Source organism: Hydra vulgaris, chromosome 09 (genome assembly GCF_038396675.1).
Source record: "Hydra vulgaris chromosome 09, alternate assembly HydraT2T_AEP".
Classification (NCBI taxonomy): Eukaryota; Metazoa; Cnidaria; class Hydrozoa; order Anthoathecata; family Hydridae; genus Hydra; species Hydra vulgaris.
This window is the reverse complement of record NC_088928.1, coordinates 63697266-63703889: the sequence shown is the minus strand read 5'-3', so window position 1 is coordinate 63703889 and position 6624 is coordinate 63697266. Positions and strand designations below refer to the sequence as shown.

Genomic DNA, 6624 nt, shown 5'->3' with positions numbered 1-6624 from the left:
GTATTCCTAAATAATTTAACTGTGCATTTTAGCAAAATGTTTTACGTTAAATTATTTATCCTTAACCCTTAAACTTAATGATTGTAAAATTTGTAATTGTTACTTGATTCTACGCAAATAAATAGTAAGGACAGCATTCTGATGTTATCACAGAAAAAAGAAAAGAAGAGAATTTATTAATTCGTGTCTAGCCTTTTTTTTGTGTGTTAATTTACCTCCTCAAAGCCGAAAAAGACACTACAGTCAAGGAGGCTGCTTTAGTTGTTGTTACAACCCTCTCTCAACTCTATAACTTCGAAACACAAACCATGACGATCAAGATCGCTACGCGGAGAAACAAGTTGAGCGCGGTACTGCCAGGGACGTAGTGGCGATCGAACTCAGAACACTTTTTGATTATGAGGCGAGCGCTCTACCACTACACCACTATTGTACTACCGTTGAATAACAACCTAGACGGGTATTATTCGACGATTTTAGCGATCTTAATGTATGCATAGCGCAATAATAATAAAATGTGACTTAGTTTACTATTTCTTACTATGAGAATGTTTTAAATACAAACGATATTAAAGAAACGACACACTTCATGCTACACTAAAACTTTATTTGGAAAATAAAATCAATATAATAATATCCTTACACATCAATGAGAAAAATAATATCCTTACACAATATAAATAGCAAAATAAAACAACATGGTTTTTAAGTCCTTTTGAAAAAATTTAACTTGGTTGAAACTTGGGCATTTTCGGAAGAAATTCGATTTTTCCACATGGAATTACAAGCCTACATAGAATAGAAATATAGTATAATATAAATAGTATCATAAAATCACAACGAATAAATAAAATAATTATAAAAATGCTTTTGTGCCAGAAGAGTACTTAATAAATGCATTGACTAATGTATTTCAATAAATTGATTTACAAAATGAACTCTAATTGAAGGATTTGAATTTTTAAATCAAATAAATGTTAAAAATGTTAAAACAACCATATCTTTGATGGGCGGACATAAGAGTATAACTGCAAAAGTGTAACTTTTCAGGAGAGCAAAAAAACATTATTATGAACCCAATTATTTTGCTACAGAAGGCACAAAGTTGTTTATTTATGTTTTGAGTACTGGTGTAACTATACTGGTAATACCATTGATGCCGCATACACAAGACACATTTTCTCATATAAATCGTAAAATGGTCAAAAATGCAGTTATACTCTTATGTCCGCCCATCAAAGATATATCAACATGCCAGAATAGTCTATACATTCACAATATTCTATAAAAAATTGATCAAATATCTCATTATAATTAAAAATTACATAGCCATATTTTTAAATACTACTTTTGGTGTATTTGTAATAGTAGCTATAATCAACTGCAACTGCAACAAAATGTATGTAAATAAAGAACTGACTTTAATAACTGTACCTATTGACTATATCTTATATCAATAACCCTAGTTGAATAACTGATGACAGTAAGAAAAAAACAACTACAAAGTGAGCAAAACAAATCATCATGCCAATAACAAAATAAAGAACAAACAATAGTTGACCTAAATTAGCCAATTGTATAACTTTAGACATCTATAAGACACTTACAAAAATAAATTAAGTAATGAATTTTTTAAATATTAACTAGAACATAAGGTACATAAACAAATCAACAATAAAAAACAAAAAAAACATATTTATGTATATTGATTGAATTTAAATATTCAAATATGTCATAAAAATAAAAACAGTAGAAATAACAGGATATATTCACAACATTGATAGTACTAAAGACAAACTGTTTATGACAGTATAACACAGTAACAAAAGGAAACATCTCTAATTTACCATTCTCAATACATTTCAGGTAATGCTACCGCATGTCATTACCTTTTTATATAACTAAACTTAGGTTGATACTGCTACACAAAACCATTGCATTTCTTTCTAAGAAAAAATCACAATCATTTTCATGTACAACTCTATGCACTAACAATGGCACATCATCTTTACTTAAACTATTAAAGAGTGAATCATAAAACTAAACACACTTCCAATGTAAAACAACATCAGGACACATTACTTAGAAACTACCAATATGATTTTCTAACATTAATCGTTTGCATACAACTGTAACTTTCTGAAAGACCACATGAATTAAAACAACTAAAAATGCAAAAAATCCAGATATTTTAAACTTGGAAACCCAAACATTTTAGAAAACTGATATAAAAACAAACTTTGTGCTATATCAATCAAGGTATCATCAAGCCAGCAAGGTGAGTCTCTTAAAATATCTAAGGCCTTGTCTTTAGACTGTATTGACAAACTTAAAAGAAAACTTTAGAAAAATTTTGAACTTCGACAGCCCCTTTTTACAACGATACTATCATTAACAAATAGCTTTTTTCAAACCTTTACCGCTACCAGTTTAAACTCTGAACCTTTTTCTCATTGATTGGTTTAAGGAAAATAAGCAGACTTTATCAAATAATCTAAAATTTTAGAGTTTTTTGAAGAGTACCAAAAATCTATAAAATAAAGTAGTTGCATAAATTGTTAATTTTTCAATATATTTACTTCAATTATCAGTAATTGTAATAATATATTTTTTTCAAGTTTTATTAAGGCAAGAGGTCCAATAAGGTCTAAGGGAAGTTTGTGTACCTATAGCCAGATTGTTTTAGTGCCCAAATTCAAGTTCCCAGACTTGTCTAAAGAAGGTAAAACTGATACGATCACATCTCTATATTAATTACTTTGTATTAGTATAAGTATATTGACTTATACTAATAAAATTCCATCAAGTAAAAGGGTTTAAAAATTAGTAACCCTAGGTACAATAAGCTTTTTTTAAACTGTACCTAGGGTCACTTTCTGAAAATTAGATTCAAATCCATAATAAATTTACAGTTAATTTGGTCTTAGATTGTTTTCAATAAGTATTTCTAGTAATACTTAATTGCAACTCTTAAATACATAACAAAATTGACTAATAGTTCTGAGCAAAATCGACAAATAAGTCAATGCATAAAGTGGAAGTCCCAAAACAACTGTGAGTTTTGAGATGCTGAGACATAGTATAAAATTAACTTCAGAAACATAAAATAATATAAAATATACAATAATAATAAACTCTTAATCATAAATTATATAAAAGTTTAACTTAAATAGTGGGTTATATATACACATACCACAAAGTTGACACTTTTTTATTATAATAATTTATTATTCTATCAGAGACTGCTAAACATCTTCAACAGAGTAATTATAGACTCGCATTTTAATTATATAATTTAAAAAAATTTTAAAACATGATTATTTTTGTTTTTTGAGTTTATACCTAACGGAAACAAGGCTACTTATTTAACGATAGATTTAACCTACCTAACGGAAGCATTGCGCTGTATCTGCGCAGGCATTACGATTGCGCAGAACTGACTGTCTACTTATTTAACGATCTACTTATTTAACGCGACACCGGAGCAGGCAGAAGACAAGTCTTATCATCTAGCCCCGTTGTATCGTTTACACTATCATAAATCTATCATAAATTTTTACAATATCAATAAAATAATATAAATACTTTTAAATAAACATTTTACATTTTTTTATACATAAAAAAAAAGAAATATTTATACATTCATAAAAATATATATGTATAAAAAAAAAAAAAAAAAGAAATAAATACAAATTTAAATAAATAAGCAAAAAAAATATATGTTTTACTTTTAAGCAAACGGAAGAAAAGTTAAGAATTGAAAAAGAAGATGTTAAAAATAAAATAGAATTTGAGATATGTCATAATCAAGTAACTGTTTTTTTAAAATAACTTTGAAAGTTTGATATGAAATTAAAGTTTTACTTTCAGTTGGAAGGAATGAGTTCCACAAATGTGGCCCTCGGTATGCTATTGAGAAATTAGACTGTTTTAATAAGGTTTTTGGTACCTGATAGTAATGCAATGAATGCTTTGTTTGATATTTATGATTTATAATAACAAAAAGGTCGTCAAAAATATTTGGCAGCATACGATATTTAAATCTAAACATGAATAAAAGAATACTGTAGATATTTAATTGATAAACATTAAGCACTCCAAGCTTCTTAAGCAGTGGATTGACACTGGTGTATTTATTAGCATTTAATATAAGGCGGCTAGCTTGTTTTTGTTTATTTAAGATACGCTTTAATTTTGATGGATAATTGCTGGCCCACGCAATATTACAATAACTGATATAGCTATGGATAAACGAAAAGTAGATAAGTTTTAAGCAGTTTTTATCCAACATATGTCTTGTCTTGTACATAATTCCAATACTCTTTGAAATTTTATTTTCTATTAAATTAATGTGGTCTTTCCAACTTATTTGTTCGTCAAGTAAAACGCCTAAAAATTTAATGCAGAATGTCCGTTGTAAATTAGTTTTTTCTATTGAAATATTTGGGAGTTTTAGGGGCAAATTTTCAGATTTGGAGGGTTTAGAAAAAAGAATATATTTGCTTTTAGTTTTATTTAGAGAGAGTTTGTTGGCTTTCAACCATTCATTGAGGCTGTCAAGCTCACGATTAATAGTGATAAAGATTGACTCTATGTTTGAGTGGGTATAAAAAACCTGAGTGTCGTCAGCAAAAAGATTGAAATTTAATACACTAGAAGATAAGTAAATATCGTTTATATAGATAATAAATAATAAAGGCCCTAGAATAGATCCCTGTGGAACTCCGCAAGAAATGTTTTCTAGTTTCGTACAGGTTTTGTCATAAGATACACATTGTTTGCGATTATTAAGATAGGAAAAAAACCATTTATAATTATTATTTTTGACACCATAATTTCTGAGTTTGTAAAGAAGAATAGTATGGTCCACAGTATCGAAGGCCTTTGAGAGGTCAATAAAAACCCCAAGAGTATATTGGTTGTTATCAAATCCGTTTAAAATTTCTTTAACAAATTTAATTACTGAATATTCTGTCGAGTGCCCTTTTCTAAATCCGTACTGATTATTATTAAGCAATTTATGTTTTATAAAATAACTGTATAGCCTATTATGCATTATTCTCTCTAAAATTTTAGAAAAACATGGAAGTATTGAGATAGGTCTATAATTAGATAATTTAGAAATATCACCGTCTTTAAAAATTGGAACTACTCTTGCTAGTTTTAAGAGGTCAGGAAAAATACCATTATTAAATGAAAGATTAAAAATAATTAGTAAGGGTTTTTCAATAATATCAAAAACTTCTTTAACAACCCTTGGGCTTATGTCATCAAGACCTGAGCTTTTGTTTGGTTTTAACATATTAAAAGCAAACCGAAGTTCATCAGGAGATACTTCAAGCTCATCCATCACACAGTCCTCTTCTTTAATATATGATTTAAAATTTTTATTTCCGGGAGTTATTTTATTTGCTAGGTTTTGACCGACGTTTATAAAATAATTATTAAAACTCTCTGCAATAACTTTTCGCTCATTAATTACTGTTCTTTCATCTTCAGTGTATATATATTTTGGTAAAGTATTACCATGATCTTGTTTATTTTTTTCTATCACTTCCTTTATTATATCCCAAGTTTTTTTGTTATTACCAATATTATTTTGTAGTGATTTTGAGAAATAATTTTTTTTAGCTTTCTTTTTCAGGTTTTCAAACAGGTTTTTGTAAATTTTATATTTTTTTTCGTTTTGATAAGTTTTATTTTTTAAGAATTTTTCATATAGTCTTTGTTTTTTCTTTGAAGATTTAATTCTTTAATTAATAATTTAATTTAGTTCTCTTTAATTAATTAATTTATTTTTTGTTTTTCTTTTTTACTTTTCTTTCAGTCTTTCTTGTTTACTTGATTATTACTCTTAACATGAATATTGTTCTTGAAGTATTTCTTAAACTAATTGTCATTTATTTTTACATTAATAACTTTTAATAAATAGTTTGTAAAGTATAAATATATTATACGGCTATTGTAAATACGTACGATTGGGGCTTGGTAAAACAATGACTTCTACTTGCCCCGCCAGTGTTTTTATTTATAAACTTTTAAATTGTAAAATTTATTAAACGGCGAAATAAATAAATAAAAAAAAATTATTCCCAACAAGTTGCAATTACTTAAAACGATAATGATATTGATACTATTTGCGTTTAGTTACATACTACCGTACACCTTCTAATTCCAAAATAGATTTTGACTATCTCGTCTCTATGATATCAATTATAAATGATTTGCGCTCCTCAGCTTCTCAATTTGTAGTTGTGGGTGATTTTAACTTACCAAAAACTGACTGGCTAAACTACATTTCAAAAATTAATAAAAAGTGTAATGGCTTATTTTTAACACTAGTCAATAGTCTTTGTATGCTCACTTTGTTCACAAACCAACACTTGAATCCAATATTTTAGGCCTCGTTTTTTCTGATAAAATTTTTCTTTTAAGTAAAATATCTGTTGAGTGCCCTTTTAGTTCCAGGGACCGTAACTCAGTCCATTTGTCATTAAACATTAATGATAAATATCAGTACAAAAAGTAATCAGATTCTTTTCATGATTTTATCAAAAAAAAATTTCCGTTAAGAAAAACACGTCATAGTATAAAAAGAGACATCCTTGACCTAGATAAATCAAG

The 6624-nt window shown here is 27.5% G+C and overlaps 1 long non-coding RNA gene across 1 annotated transcript; it reads right to left on the bottom strand.

Moving 5' to 3' along the window:
* Nucleotides 1-586: 586 nt before the first annotated feature.
* Nucleotides 587-3347, bottom strand: LOC136085153 (uncharacterized). Its single transcript, XR_010641125.1, has 2 exons — nt 3194-3347; nt 587-789 (listed from the first exon to the last, which is right to left on the bottom strand). It is a non-coding gene; the product is annotated as an uncharacterized LOC136085153 (long non-coding RNA).
* Between the last annotated feature and the right edge of the window lie 3277 nt (nt 3348-6624).